This window comes from Peromyscus maniculatus, chromosome X (genome assembly GCF_049852395.1).
Source record: "Peromyscus maniculatus bairdii isolate BWxNUB_F1_BW_parent chromosome X, HU_Pman_BW_mat_3.1, whole genome shotgun sequence".
Taxonomy (NCBI): Eukaryota; Metazoa; Chordata; class Mammalia; order Rodentia; family Cricetidae; genus Peromyscus; species Peromyscus maniculatus.
The window spans coordinates 107406496-107422948 of NC_134875.1; the positions used below are offsets into that span (position 1 = coordinate 107406496).

The window sequence follows — 16453 nt, forward strand, 5'->3', positions numbered from 1 at the left end:
CAAAGTTAAGGTTCAGAAACATCCCCAGCCCTCCTGTCCCTATTCAGTGTGTCCATGTGTACTAACCTTCTCTGTGATCACAGATTAAAGACTGATTATGTCTAGGCCAAACTTTGGCACATGTCAGAGCCTGGGGTTCAGTGCGCTGTGTTGAATGGTAAGAAAGTAGGGGAGTATGCATTCTGTGTTCATATCCTGGAGAACAAAAGACCTTGGCTGAGGAGGCCAAATGTACAGCGTGTATAGAAGGACTGCCCTGTGTTCAATAGGAAAGGATGGTTGCATATGTGCAACAGGTGTGGAACAAGAAAGGATAGCTATCCTCTAGTGGGAGAAATTTAAGAACTCATTCTTGAATAGAAGCCCGAGTCAGCACAGGTTGCAGTTAAATCTTTGATGCTAGAGGAAAGGCATCCATTCTTGTCATGTGCCTAGGTGGCCTAGACAGTTGGCTGTGAACTGTGTGAACTATGGCAGGTTTGTCAGTTGGAGTGTGTGGGCTACTTTTGATGAGACTTTACATCAGTTCACCTCTCCAAACATTTGCTTGCCAGTATCAGGCTTCATAGAGTAGGAGATTGGAAAAGCAATGATAGGACTCCAGGACACACAGACAGTGGTCTTTTTACTCTGAGTACCAGAGAAGGTCTTAATCATAAGGAGGTAGAACTCTGGAACCTTTGTATTTAAGGAGAGGAAGTCTTCCTGTTGGGGAATGAAAACTTTTCTCAAGTGAAAATGGTTATTGCACAGCAATCCAGACAGAATTCTTTTTCCCGGATAGTGCAATAAGCTTTTATTGTGAGCATAGGAGTGTACGTGCACGTTCATGTGTGTGCATGTATATGTGCCTCTCTCTCTCTCTCTCTCTCTCTCTCTCTCTCTCTCTCTCTCTGTGTGTGTGTGTGTGTGCGCGCGCGCGCGCGCGCGCGCGCGCGCGCGCGCGTGTGTGTGTGTGTGTGTGTGTGTGTGTGTGTGTGTGTGTTTGTGCATGTTCATAAGTGCACATTAGCTGGTGGGAATCTCATTCATTCACTTGCCATACCCACTGACAAGGATTGGTAGAGAGGGAGAGTCAGAAACAATGATGGGGCTGTCTTCAGGCCACGAGGAAGCACTTTATTTCCTTTGAGGAATAATTGTTGAGACAGAACAGCAGATCCCAACAATGAGGAGGCAGCCCGCTGGAGGCTTTGAGTAGGGAAAAGCTTTGTGTGTGTAGTTAAAAGCATTTCCCACGTGAAACTGATGATTCCACAGGAATTAAGAGAAGAAATCTTCCATGGATACCTTTGTGTGTCCGTGTGTGTGTGTATGTGTGTGTGCGCATATTTGTGTATGAGCATGTGTGACTGTAAGTGCATCTGAAGTAGTAAACCCACTTGTTCAACACCCACTTCCCCTGACTTTTTTCCTTACCAAGGGGTCCAACTGTCTGAGAAAAAAACTGGATGAAAGCCACTTGGGAGTTTCCTTTGAGGATGCCAGGACTGTATTGAAAAGAGACTGAGTAAAAAGTCAGGGGTACAAATGTGGTGCAGGCTTCCCTGCTAAAGTCACAAAAACTGGGATCATACATGCTAGGCAAGCACTCTATCTACCACTGAACTACATCTCTAGCCCATAAAATTACCTATAGAGTGCATAGAAATGTGTGCAGGTAGATTAATACCAACATTATACTAAGCTGCACAATTTTATTCCTAAAAGATTATATATCTTGGATATTGTTGCTAAATTAATATTTGAATATCTCTTACCATTACCGAGTGAAAACTGAGAAGCTTTAAGGGTTAGGCATAGGCAATATAATAATTACATTTGTGGTTTTAGCATGTCATACATAATGTTTTAATGTATTTCTATTTAAAATTGAATTAGCTAACATTTATATAAATATCTGCTGTTTGGAAACATTGAATGTTAATTCTGTGAACACTCTGCTAATTTAGACCACGTTAAGATTAATGATGTAGCTATTTAGTGTATCATATTGGTTAACTAGTATTTGAAAATACATATTATTTTTTTTTCTGAGTAGCCTTTTGAGAAAAGTGCATTGACTATAGTTCCTAGGCATGTGTTACTTTAATTTGTGATTACTTAAACCCCTTCTTATAAGGAGTTAAGTAACACTCAAACCACAAGTTCAGTCAAACTGACTTCTGTCTCCCACTTCTGCTGGTCAACTTCCAATCATTTTTCTCGGTCTCTCAAAAATCAAAATTATCAGTTTTCTAAGAGGCTCGGCCGGGCAGTGGTGATGAACGCCTTTAATCCCAGCACTCGGGAGGTAGAGGCAGGTGGGTCTCTGTGAGTTCAAGGCCAGCCTGGTCTACAAAGCGAGTTCTGGGAAAGGCACAAAGCTACACAGAGAAACCCTGTCTCAAAAAAAAAAAAAAAAAAAAAGAAAACAGGCTTGGCACTTTGCTGGAGTCTCTGAACTATTACAGCATTTTCTAAATCTGCTTCTTCTGATGTGAGCATCTCATCCAGGAGTCTGATGAAAGGAAGAGGCGTTGCCAGGGCAAAGGGAGGACTTTTCTGAGGTCCTTGGCACTTTTCAGTGAAGTCTTGATTTGGCTCACCATATGAGACCCAGATCTCTGGACAGCCCATTCCTCAATCACTAACCAGATCTGAATATTGGTGATGGGCTCCAAGTTGTTTAGTGAAACAGCAAAGTACTTTTATTTTCAACTTTGATACTGTTTGCATTAGAAATGATTTTAGGTGTCTTCCTAGTCTATGACTGTGTCCTGAGAAAGACAGGGACACAAGCTTTGTAGACATACTTTATTTTTTACCTTCAACATTAACATCACCTCCTTTTTTTAATCAAAAATTATCCCTGTAATTCTGAAGGTATTTCCTTGTTTTGATGGAGTTTTGAAACTGCTGACTTGTCCCATCAGAGTGACTTCCAAAATCATTAATACTGAGTCCATCTTTCCACAATTTCATATTTACATCTCCTTTTTCCTTCTGTTCAGTGGGGACAAGCATTTGCTATCAACCTTCTCTGCTTCCTCAAAAATGCTGTCAACAAAATATTCACAGTCCTTTGTTGATTATTGTTGAGGTGCTGATTGTCCATAGGTCATGATTCACACCCATTCTTCTTTCATACTTTCAAGATTATCTACTTCTTTCATTCTCTTCTTGCTGCTCAGGGCATAGCCCCATAGCCTATTCTTCAGTCCCCTAGAGGTAGCAAGTGCTGCTCCAGCTGCTGGGCTGAATGAAACCCCTCACTCCAGGAGTACCTGGAGACCCTCTTGGGGTCAGCCTTGCTGCTGAAGAGCCAGAAGTCATTTTTGAAGCAGATTCAGTTTCCTTCCTTCTATGCTCTTTTGTTCTCTGGAAAGTTGATTGCAGCATGGATGCAGTGTCAGCACATCTTTTGCACCCTGACTGTCCTGTGCTTTGCCCTTGACTCTAGGGTTAAGATGACAGCCAAGAATGTTGAACTGATGCACAAGTCAAAATGTTGTCATTATGAAGTACAATCACCTATATGCATCCTCTGTCCCAGCTTCCATTGTTTTGGTTCTGAGGTTTCTGATATGTATTCTAGCTAGGGATGGGGCTCCTTTAGCATTCCTGTATGTATAGTTCTATGGTATTGAGGTCATACTGTGCCCATTTGTGGAATGTCACAGTCTAGTCCAAATAAGGATCCTCTTGTGTCTCTGACCTCTAGGCCAGATTCCCTGACTCATGCTGGGAATCACATCTCTGGCAAGAAATAGCTAAGTTAATGGGTCACAACCTTGTGACAGGTAACTATTGACATTTTTCATGCAATGCTTTCCTGAAGTAGAATTTTCTTTGTCATACCCCCAATAGATCCTTGTGGTCTTCTCGGCAGGTTTCTGAACCAGTGAGCTCTGTTTCCTGAAGGACAGACAGTGCAGGGTCTCTGCAAGTTTTGGTGTCCTGGGAGAGCCAAGGTCCTGGTGACCAATGATGACCTGTGTCTGGAAGCTCCAGAGTCACACAAGGATTCTGAGCTCTTTGCCTGCTCAGGAAACACAGGCTCTAGGATACTCTGAAATTCACATTTGGAGTAGATATGAGTTGCTTACTGCTGAGGAGGTCTGCATCTGGGCCTGAGAGATATAGGAACTTGCCTGGGCTTCCTTCCTATCCTCCTAAAAGGAAGCAGGTGAGTTTCCAGTGCAATAGGCTTTTTACAGAGTTCCTAACCTTTCTGGGCCTCCTCATCCCCATCCACAGTTCACATCCTGCAACCACACCCTGCCCTGAATATTCTTGCTTCTGCACAAAGGGTTGGGGAAGCAATATTTTTTTTCCCATGCCTTCCTTCTAGTTTCCCATTCACTATCCTCTCTTTATCTTTCTTCTAATAAGTGTTCTGCAAGAGAACCACATCTTCATCATAATCTAAATGAATTGGAAAATATTGCAATGATGGAATGCACTTGGGGCATCTAGTGGATATGCAGCAACAAGGAGAAAAAAATCATCCTTTCTTTGGGTGAATTTTTACTCTGGGTGAATATGAGTAGAAGCAGCAGTGATTGTGCCTAGACATAAATGCAGTGAGTAAATAGAAAATAAAAATAAATAGAAGTGAGGTAGGAGCAATACTATATGGATGTGATTCACTGATTGTGTCTGTCTCCTTGCAATAGCTGACCCATACCAAGAGGCACTCCCTTTCTTGGCCATATTTCTCAAGATTGCAGGATACTATCCAGGATCAAGGCTAGGAAAGCCCTCCAACCCTCTTCTGCCATGCCAAGATGACCCTCAATGCCAAGCTTCAGTGTGATCACAGTTAAAATAATGGGTGTGACAAGTATCTGTGCCAATAGCAGAAGTTGAGGTAAGTGGGGCCTGTAAACAGGGCATGTGACATGTGTTCTCTGTATGTCTACTGCAAAGGAACCAGGGTATCAGAGAGTTCAGAAGCCATGGCAGAGCATACCACGTGAGCACTTGCTGAAGCACGGTCCCTTATTTCACAGAGAGAAGGACAATTATTGGTCTGTAAGGGATGTGTTTTAGAGACCAAGCCATCATGGCTGATAGGTTATTTTAGGTGGAAAGTAGTGATGGCATTCAAGAGGGTACAGATTCTGTCTTGTCAGGAGTCTCTACTTGTGTCTTGGTGGTTCAGAGAATTGGTTGGGAACCATGTGGATTTTAGCAGGTCAGTCCATTTGAATGTCTGCACTGGTAGTGTTTAGGACTTAGAGAAGGCTATCTTGCAGGGAGTTTCAGTCTTTAAGTAGGAGGATTCCCCTTGGGTAGTGAAAAGCATCCAAATGAAAATGGTAATTCTCCTGCAATTCAGAGGGGACTAGCTGCCCTGAATATCTGTGGCAGGGTCTCTCTCTCTCTCTCTCTCTCTCTCTCTCTCTCTCTCTCTCTCTCTGTCTGTCTCTATGTCTGTCTCTGTCTCTGTCTCTCTCTCTCTCTCTCTCTCTCTCTCTGTGTGTGTGTGTGTGTGTGTGTGTGTGATCCTGTGCTTTTGAAAACAGTTAGCTTACCTGCCACCTCCACTGACTGTCCCTTATTCATGGGGTCCAAGTCATGGAGCAGGGACTAGATGAGGAAAGCACAAATCTATATGTAGAGGATGGAAAGACTGCATAGTAATGAACTGAGTAAGCTAGGTGTTTGTGTGGTCCTGGAAGACTGTGAAAGACATAATAACAAGCATCTCTAGAATGCATCTGTGTGCCTGTCACTCTAATGAATGGCATCCCAGTGCCTTCCCTTGCATGCGTTCCCAGACACAGTCATGACTATCTGGATATCTGCCAAGTAAAAAGAATGTTGCAAGTCCTACAGGGACTTGGAGTGCTTTGGAGAAAGAAAGAAAAGTATCCAAAGGGACTATAAGTCTGTGTGTTGATTTGGTGAGGCAGGGAGAAGTAAGAGATTGTGAAATAAAGCAAGATCATAATGGTTCCTTGGAAAGCCCAAGGAGATGGTTGGTTTTATTGTCCATAAGAGGTATACAGGTCACAACTCTGATATGTTATTTCTTCTTTGGATATTTTTTTTAAATCTCTAGGTCAGGATCCTCTATAACAGTGGTTCTCACCCTTCCTAACTCTGCGACCCTTGAATACACAATACTTTGGTGACCCCCAACCATAAAATTACGTTTGTTGCCTCTTCATAACTGTAATTTTGCAACTGTTATGGATTGTAATGTAAATATCTGATATGTGACCCTTGTGGGGAGTCTCCGCCCACAGGTTAGAACCACTGCTCTACAACTTGGTTTTCAGGAAATGTTGGTTGAGGATGTCCCCAGCCAAGCCATGGCCTAAGCTGGGGAAGTTGGCTTCAGTTTTCAGTCAAATCCTCAATGAGGTTACCTGATAGCACAGGCTGTAATCTGTGTACGAGGTGACCAAGCAGTTTCAGTGGTGGCTTTCCTCTCTGCCTTGACTCTAGGCTCTTGCCTGAGAAACTGAAAGCCTGAGAGGTTTTTTCCTGTGTCCATACCAGGTCTACCTTCTGCCAGGTTTGAAGGCATTATTGGAGCTAGCCCCATGTTTTGGTGGCTGCTAGTCTCTCCTATAGCAGCTGCCCACCTTCTTCTATGCCATGTAGGCTCTAAAAGTGTGGTTAGGGTATGAATCTAAAGTGTAGGCATGACCTTAGTAGCCCTGGCCACCCCGTTTCACTCTTGGGCATGGGGTCCTGTGCAAAAGCCCTAGTCAGAATGTCACTGCACACTGATAGTACCAGGGCTCACCCTCTAGGCCAGTGTCCATGATTTGTGTTTTGTTTTTGTGTTTCAATGTGACTTTGAAATACTTTTGATCAAAACATGCCATAATGTGTATGGTGATTTCCTGCTGACCTGGCATCAGCCCCTACACCCAATCCCTGCTTTTGTTTCTGGGGCTTTGGATCCCTCTTTCATCTTGGGATCCAGTTCCTTTAGGTTTCTTGAATGTACTGTTCTGTTGCCTAGAGCACATGCCATTTCCACTAATAGTATCTCAGTCTAATGAAAGTGAACCTTCTGAGATCTTTGACCCACATGCTGAATCCTCCGATTAAGACTGGGAGGATATATGAGGCCACAGTATGCAAAGATTGGGGGATCTACCTGGGAATCAAGTGTCAGACAAAAGTTAATGTTTATATGTGCAGTAAAGATCTTGGGGGGTGAACCTGGAGCAAGCATAACTTGGCATTCTTGATGCAGTAATGCCTTGCAGCAGAATTGTCTTGATGATGCCCCCAAACACAATACATCTTTGTGGTTTTCTTGGCAGGACTTGTGAGCTGGGATTCCCTGCTTCCTTCCAGACAGTACAGTGTACTAATGCAAGGTTTGGAGGCCTGGCTTGAGTCAGAGTCCCATAAGCTATGGTGACCAGTGCCCTGCAGGTCTCCAGAGCTCTTGGCCTGGAAGATGCCCAGAGCTCATGCATCTCCAATATCTGGCTGGGACGTCAGGTGCTCACTGCCCAGGAAGCTGTGTCTGGTGCTCTGGAAAGTGAGTCTGGGTTTTATTCCTGTCCTCCTATCAGAAAGCAGGAGAGTACTTGAGTGCAGAGGCACTACACACAGTCCATAGCTGTTTTCTGAGTTCCTTACCTCCACACAAAGCACATTTTCTGGAAGCTGAAGTATTTGAGGGTCTTTGGTGTATGGTAGTCATTTAGGTTTTCTACCAAGTTCTTTCTGTGGGGCAGAGCAAGAAGGGTATGTTGTAGAAAGACCCACTCAGAGAGGAAATTAAAGTATCTGTTTAAGTTCAAGTTAAACGAATGGCAGGATCTAATCTGAGCCAGAGGACATGAAAGGAGCAGCCACCTGAGAATAGCAGATCATGGGGGTCCCAAGCAGAGTAACAGTTACTGACATGAGTCAAAGACCAAAGTGGCAGATTCCAGACAGTGACAACAGAAACTGTGTGTCCTGAACACAAACCTAACAGTTATAGGTCTCAGCTGACAGAATGAAAGTATGTTACAGATTGACATGGGAAAAGAGAAACCTGAGAATGAAAAGTAAAAACACTTAGAACAGACAACAAGCTCACAGCAAAGGCATGGTAGGGGCCTCTGGGGTGATTGTCTGCCCTGGCAGTGAGGGCTCTTGAATAGGACTTCTTAGAGGCTCCTAAGGCCCCTTTCACTTTCAGATTTCCCCTCCTTCCGGATTGCTTCTTCCCCCAGACTTCCTTTATACAGGGCCCTTTCCAGTGTTCACCATTTTGTAACAGAAGGGGGTGGAGAACTCCTAGAACAAGACGCAGCCCTTAAAGGGGCCAGTCCTTGTTGTCCAGAGAGGCCCAAGACTCCCTGATCCTGCTTCAATGAGGGGCAATTACATGTGGATAGAAGGGTGTCTAAAAGAGGCAAGGCAATAGCGGCACCATGTGGCCATGTTGCACTTTCCATGGCTCCAATACCAAACACACTGCAAGAGCTGACCGTGTAAAGCTAATGATATGTAAAGGTACCTATTTACTAGGCCATCTTGCTTAAGGTCCCTGGAGAACACTCAGGCTCACTGTTAGGAAAGGCTCTCTTGTCATCCTTTCCCTTGTCAAGGAACCCCTGTCCCCAAGCGGCTTTTGATCAGAAGTTAAAGAATGGATAGGGCAGAGGCTAAATTAGGTACATGGAAACATCTGGAATTCAGTTGGATGGTGAATATAGGAAGGGATATGGATTCTGTGTGTGTCTGCCTGGAGAGGAAGCAAGGCCTCAGAGAGTACAGAAGCCATAGCATTGGTATACCATATGTACACAAGGAGTATAAGGACAGCCCTGAGTTTACCCAGGGAAGAAGGTTTTGTTTGTACTGGGAGCATTTTTAGACCCTCAAAAGGAAGCCATGTGGGAAGAGGTGGAAATTAGTGATTAGATTCCTGAAGATAAGCATCTAGTCTTGTTAGGGAGTGGACGTTTGTGCCTATGGCTATGATGCCCAGATAAAAGGCTGTGAACTACATGGACTGCGGCAGGTTAGTCCAACAAAACCTGTGGCCTGGTGCTGGTTAAAACTCAGAGCAGACTGACTTCCAGAGAACTTGTCTGCCAGTATCAGAGGGGTTCCATGGATTTGGATTTATATAGGAAAAGCAGTAAAGCATTGATCAGGCTATCCCTAGGCCACAGGGTTTTCCTCTGGGTAGCACATAAGCTCTCAACAATGAAGAGGTAGGCTTCTAGAGACTCAGTCCATAAGTAGAGTGAGATTTCCTATTGAGTAGTAAAATGTATATTCCAAGTGAAAAGAAAGGGTAATTCTCCAGAAATCCAGAGAAGACTTTCTGCCCTGGTTATCTGTGTTAGGGATTCTATGTGTGTCTGGGAATGTATGCATGTCTGGTCAACAATAATCCAGAGTATGAGGTTACATCTGATACTCTCCCACTGATAACGTTTGCCACCCATGGGGATGAGTACCTTGAAGACTACTTGTGTGTTTTCTATGGTGTTTGGAAAGGGTAGAGTAACACGGGCAGAGGTGTGTATGCTCCTGACATCCTTGCAAGAGACAGGAGAACTGGAATCCCTGCAATATGTTTCTGTGTTTGTCAGTTTACTTAAGTGACAGCAGAATGCCTTCCCTTGCATGTTCATTGGACTATAGACATTATTGACTGGGTGGCCACAGCAGACAAAGGAAATTACAGTTCTAAGAGGGACTTGAATTTTCTTGGAGAAAGTAAATAAAAATATCCTGAGGGACCATGCATGGGTGGATTGCAGTGGTGGGGTTTAGAGTGGAGAAAGGTTGTGACAGGCATCAAGATCATAAATAGTTTGCTGGTAATCTCAAAGGGATGGTTGGGGCCCATACCCATCCTCAAGCCAAGGGCCAGGCTAACTGGTAGCAGTTTTAATGCAACATTTCTTCTTTGGACAATTTCTTGTCCCCAGATAACAATTATTTACAGCCCGTGGTTTAAGCAAGGCACAGGTTGATTGGGACTGCTCCCAATTGAGCCACAACCTGAACAAAAGAAGATGCTAGCAGCTTTCACTCAAACTCATGGCTAAGGTAATTGTCCCATGTATAGATGAAGACACATGAAGCTACCATCTTATTTGGCTACATCTTCAAAATCCTGGGAGAATACCCAAAATTATTGTTAAGAAAGCCCTATAGCCCTCCTTTCCCAAGTCAAGGTGGTTGGTTCTTGGTTCTAAGTGGATCTGAGACAATGTGGAAAAGGTATTGGGTTCATAGCTGGGAATCCAGTGGCAGGCTCCTGGTTTGGATGTTTTGCTGAACAGAAGACCCATTAAGTGTACCCAGGGCAATGCTAACTTGGCATTCTTGTTAAAATGGTGTCTTGAAGCAGAATAACCTTGCTGATGCCCTTAATTCTTTCCTGAGGTATTCATAGTTAGGATTGGGAGTGGGGAGGGGGCTTTGGTTCAAGTAGGATAGGGCAGAGAAATCCTGCAGGTATGGTATGTCCTTGGGGAGCCAGGATCCAGGAGACTTGTGATGCCCCAGACCAGTTAAATCTCTTGAGGTAGAATGAGAATAGGAATGAGAATGGGAAAGAAATGATGAGGCTATATCCATTCTGCATGTACAAAAGTCTTATTCCTTTGAGTAGCAGAGAGAGTCTCAGGAATGAAGAATTGGGCCACTTGAGTCTCAGTCCTTAAGGCTTCCAATTAGGTAGGGAAAAGCACTTCCCAAGTGCAAATAGTAGTTCCCCAGGAATCAAGGCAGCCACTGTGTGTGTGTGTGTGTGTGTGTGTGTGTGTGTGTGTGTGTGTGTGTGTGTGTGTTGACATGTATGGATGTGATTTTATATACATTGGTGGGAAAACCCTTCATTGAACAATCTTAACTTTTTCACTTGCCAAGGAGTCCAACTCTATGAGAGTTCTTCCCTATCACATTCCCATTTCTACATCTGAGTCCTCCAGTCTGAATCTAGGTGTTATTAAGTCATTTTTATCTCATCTTCTTTATGGGTGTGCTCTCCATATGCTGTGGACACTCATGGGGCTCAATTATAGCTTCTGAGAACCCTCCTGACTTACCAACAATACATTCTTTGCAGGATGTGTTAGTTACTTTTCTGTTGTGTGATAAGACAACATGACCAAGGTAATTATATATTTGGTACTTACAGTTTATAGTCTGTGACCATCATGGTGGGGAACATTGCAACAGGTAAGCAGGCATGGTGCTGGAGCAGTACCTGAGAGCTTCTATATTGAGAAACAACCACTAGGCAGAGAGAGACACTTGGAATGGTGCTAGTCCTTTGAAATGTCAAAGTCCACCCCAGTGACATATCTCTTCCATCACGGCCACACCTCCTAATCCTTCCAGAGCAGTTCCACCAAATAGGGCCAAGTGGTCAAACATATGCATCTATGAGGTTCATTAACATTCATTCCACAACACTCCACTCTCTGGCCCTATAAGATTGTGGCCTTATCATAATGCAAGTTGGGTTTAGTCCAATTTCAAAATATCCTATTATGAAATAGCATATTTACTAGATAGGGCATGGGCAGAGAATTGGCACATGGACCTGTTCTTGTCTCAGCTCTTTCAGTTACCCTTCCATTCACAGGCAACTTTGGCTGTTTTGAAAGCATTGTCAGGGGGAACTTGCACTTGTTTGGGAAATAGTGGTAGCCTACTAAATAATGGCAGCTGCTTTCCTTTGTATTTGCCCCCATTCTCCTCCACATAGATAGAAACTGTTACAAAATAGCCACCAGAGAGAAAAAACTTTCCAAGGGGGTATAGAATCAACCAGGAAGGGTCAGATTTCAGTAGTGGGTAATATCCCCAAGAGCCTACAGTGTATCAGATCCAGAGTCCCAGGGCACTGATTCCCAACGTGAAGGTCTTTCCATTCCCTTGATGTTTGTTCTCATGATATTTTTTCTGCTTTCTCTCTTTATACTTTTTTTTAACCCTGTCAACTGCCATCAGGCTCAATAACTGTTGCTTTGTGTCCAGAATCAGGTTCTCTTTCACTCTGAAGGAGTGGAGGCTGATTAGCCTTCCTATCTCATAGCTACAACTTTTACTTTGTGTCCAGGACCCTCAGGAGTTTACTTTTACTCTCAGGGACCTGCCATTTTGGTTTCCACCCAGTCAGGTAAGTAATTGTTAGTTGTTGTATGGACTTTCATCATATCAGCTGCTTTCTCTCTCTGGGGTTACTGCTATCATGTCTCCTGCCTCAGATCTCTGGCAATCATCCTGTCAGTAACTCCCACCCCCTCTCCAACTTACAGTTCACTTTCCTTTCTGAAAGGCCTTCTTTCCGGTACTTTTAATACTTTATCCCATGGAATGAACTCAGCTCTGTGTCTCGAATTCCTCTCACCCAAACTCCTGTAACACTTCCACTCAGATTCATCCTGACCAAGGACATTGTCTTACCCTCTATTCTCCTGCATGTCGAATACCTACATACATTCAGGATACCACTCTTGAAGTTCTTTCTAACATTCTAGGTTGGAGCTATGAATTGGGTAACTCTCTCAAAGAAGAAAAGTAAAAATTAAAAAGGAAAGTAAAAACAACAACAAAAGAGGTAGAAAAAAGAAAGAGAAAGAAAGTAGATTTGAAATGGGTAGGGAGGCAGGTTGAGAAGGACAGAGGAAGGAATGAAGGAAGGACAGACAAAAGAGCTTTGGCTGGAAGGTTTCTATGACTCCAATATCAAGTGCAGAAGCCAGACTGTGCAGGGCAGGGTATAGCTCTAGTAAATTAGCTGTGGGTAGTGGAGGGAGTCCAGAAAAGTGTTAGGACTTTATGGAGTACCCTGACTACTTAAGTATTCTGCTTTCTGGTGGGAACACAGGAAAGATTCAGAACAAATTGCCTATATGCCTGAACCCCAGATGAAGACTTCTGTGTCCTTAGTGCCAGACCTCTCTACCTCATTACCTTGGAGTTTGTGCCTCTTGTGCCACACATGTCTCAGAAGCTTGGAAGTGATGCACTCCCTGTACCCATACACTCTCCCCTCCTATCTATAGGACTGTAGATGCCTCCTTGCCTGCCTAGCTTGGAGTAGTGTTCCTTTCTCAAAAAAAAAGTATCAAGGCAACTAGCATGACCATTCTTGTTCTAGTGAGACTTTTGAACCAAGAGTGCTAAGCTACCCATGACTCAGGTCCTCTCTTTGCCACCTTGCCTGAGCAAAATTCCCTAACCAGTTACCTGCCACCAGACTCCCAGGTTCTGACCCACTACTTAGGTCACTGCTGGCCAGAGATCACTGCTCAGTCTGAGTCAAATGATATAGCTTGGGTGTAAATGACCACACAGCATTCTTATTTCCACTAGACTATGACAATACACAAGCAGGAATGTCATTCCCTAAAGGCACCTGGAGTACACATACAAGAACCCTATGAGAAAACCATCTTTTGTTCAAAGACAAGTTAGTAATCTCACAAACAAAATCATGGCCCCTGGGCACGGGGGCCTACCCCAAATCCTCTCACTATCAACAGTAGCATTCTGACTTGGAATTAATGTAGGATCTTCAGTTCTTATCTTGACCTCAGAGTCAAGGGTGAAGCACAGAGATGTGTCCTTGCAGAGAGCATGCTAACTATTTGGATATAAGTCATGACCAAGTTCCTAGAGACCTTAAAGCATACAAGAATATGGACAGATACTCCAGGGAGACAAACAATGGTCTCAACCAGGGTATAGACCTAGAACTTGCTTCAGTTCATAATGGACATAGAAAAACTCATCCTGGTGTGTATACTTCTGAGGGTTCCAGTCTCTCAAGCCAGAGCCCAGAGTTTGAGGTGAGAGGACAGCCAGTATCAAAACCCTTTGGTTATTTTTCAATAGACACCAGCCTTTACCATCAGGTACTCTGTCTATGGGTTTGAGTGCAAGCTTCTGGCCATCTTCCACAACTCAGGCCATATGACTGGGTGCATCCCCAAACAACATCTGCTTAAAGAATACATCATATAGGACTTTGATCTGGTGGCACAGAAATGAAGAAAAACTGCATCTCATTTGCTTCCTGCCTGGATGGCACTGGCATGCACATGGACCCCCAGCCATCTCCTTGTGATAACCAGGCAACCACTATGAACTCACTCTCTGTTAAAACCTACCTAGCCTCCTTGCACTACTACTCAACCTCCCTTACCCAGAAGTCCTCAGCATATTTTTACTTCGTTGGACCAGATGTCCTTCTTGGACTTGAACCATTCTTTTTCCTCATCACAGTTACCCATGGTTACAGCCTAGCACACACACAATAAAAAGCAGCTTGATAACAGGGAGTATAGAGAAGGGCTCCTAGACAAGTTACATAATTCTATTCATCTTGTTTCTGTCCAGGATGTTGGTACCACACACTCCCGCTATACTCATTTCTGTCTGTGTCCAAAAACATTGTTTCCTTATACTCATTCATCACCTTTGACTCTTAAAATCTGTCTTCTCCCCCTTCTGAATGATTCCTGGTCCTGGGTAGGACGGGTGTGGTACAGATGTCTTATTTAGGGCTGAACATTCTGCAGTCATGGAGAGAATGAACAAACTTGTCTTGTTCCTGATTTTAGTGTAATCATCTGGCCCTGGGATTTTTCTTTCCCTTGGGAGACTTTTAATGAGTGCTTCTATTTCACTAGAAATATACAGGTTTATTTAAATTGTTTATCTTAAGTTTGGTGAATGGTACCCATTGAGAAAATTATACATTTTGTTTAGATTTTCTGATTTGGTGGAGCAGAGACATTTAAAGTATGCCCTTATGATTCTCTGGATTTCCTTAGTGACTGTTGCCATGTACCCCCTTGTCTCTAATTTTGATCTTCTCTCTTCATCTTTTCATTTGTCAAAAGATTCATTAATCTTATTGATATTCTCAAAGAACTGACTCTTCATTTCATTGATTCTTTGTATTGTTTTTCTTTGTTTCTATTTTATTGATTTCAGCCCTGAGTTTTATTATTTCTTACTGTCTACTTTTGTGTATAATTTCTTTTTCTAGAGCTTTCAAGTGTGCTGTTAAGTTGCCAGTATGAGATCTCTCCAGCTTTTTTAAAAATGCTTAGTACTATGAACTGGCCTCTAAGAACTGCCTTCACTGTGCTCAACAAGCTTGCATATTCTGTCTAATCATTTTCATTCAATTCTAGACCATCTTTATTTCTTTCTAATTTCTATCTTGACCAAATTTTCATTCAGTAGGAGTTGCTCAGTTTCCATGAGTTTGTATGCTTGCTGTTGTCTCTATTGTTGATATCCAACATTAACCCTTGATCGCCTGATAGGATGCAGGGTGTCATTTACATTTTCATGTTAGAAATACTTTGTGTCCAATTTGTGGGGTCAATTTTGGAGAAGGTTCCATGAGCTGTTGAGAAGAAGGTATATTCTTTTGTGTTTGGGTGAAATGTTATGTAAATATCTGCTAGGTTTGTTTGATTCATGAACTTACTTCTAGCAATTCTCTGAATGACCTGCCTATTGGCAAGAGTGGGATATTGAAGTCTCCTACTATCAGTGTGTGAGGGTCAATATATAATTTAAACTGTAGTAGTGTTTCTTTTATGAATTTGGGTGCTTTTGTGTTTGGTGCATAAATGTTTAGAATTGCAATATCGTCCTTTGGTGAGTATGTAGTGTCCTTCCCTATGTCTTCTGATTACTTTTGGTTTGAAGTCTATTTTGTCAGATATTAAAATGGATACACCAGCTTGCTTCTTGCTTTCGTTTGCTTGAAATATCTTTTTCAATCCATTTATCCTGATGTGATGTCTATCCTTGATGTTAAGGCGTGTTTTCTGGATATAGCAGAAGGATGGATCCTGTTTTTTAATGCAATATGTTATTGTCTTTTTATTGTCCTCTTTTGATTTGCTGTTCTGTTGTTATTCATTCCTTATATTTTCTTGAGTGTGGTTAACTACTAATATTAGTAAAATTTTCACATGCTGTTTTAAGTTCATTAAGAAGCTGGCTCTGGCAAAGGGATTTGGCCCTCACTTCTGTCCCAAGCATGCTTGTCTCAAATCTGTTCTCCAAAGTACTATTCTGGGTCATGTTTGAAGGTCTAGGTTAGGTGGGGCTGGAGACCTCTTGAACTGGTAGTCAGAGAAAACATATGTCCCGAAGTCCAGTGGCAACAATTCCTGACAGGTAAAAGAGGTGCTCAGTTTCCAGAGGTCTGCATTTAGGGATCTGGAATGCTGGCTGCTTGCTAGTCTTCTCTTTCTTTCTGCCTGACAGAAATCTCAGCTGATCAAAGTTCCTGTCAGAAACATTCTGGATTGGGCATTGGAAGAGGTCCCTCACCAGCGATTTTGGCCCCAGCATCAAGGGTAAACCACAAGGGAACCAGGCATACCAAGGGTGTGCTGACATTGCCCAAGGCACATGGTCCCTAATAGGGTCTCTAGCTGTTTTCTGGATTCTCCACCCCCAACCAAAATCCATTTCCCAGATACAGACCTTTTGATGA

The 16453-nt window shown here is 43.1% G+C and overlaps 1 pseudogene; it reads right to left on the reverse strand.

The window, feature by feature from the left end:
- Positions 1-522: 522 nt before the first annotated feature.
- Positions 523-3155, reverse strand: LOC102913593 (UBX domain-containing protein 2A pseudogene; annotated as a pseudogene).
- Between the last annotated feature and the right edge of the window lie 13298 nt (positions 3156-16453).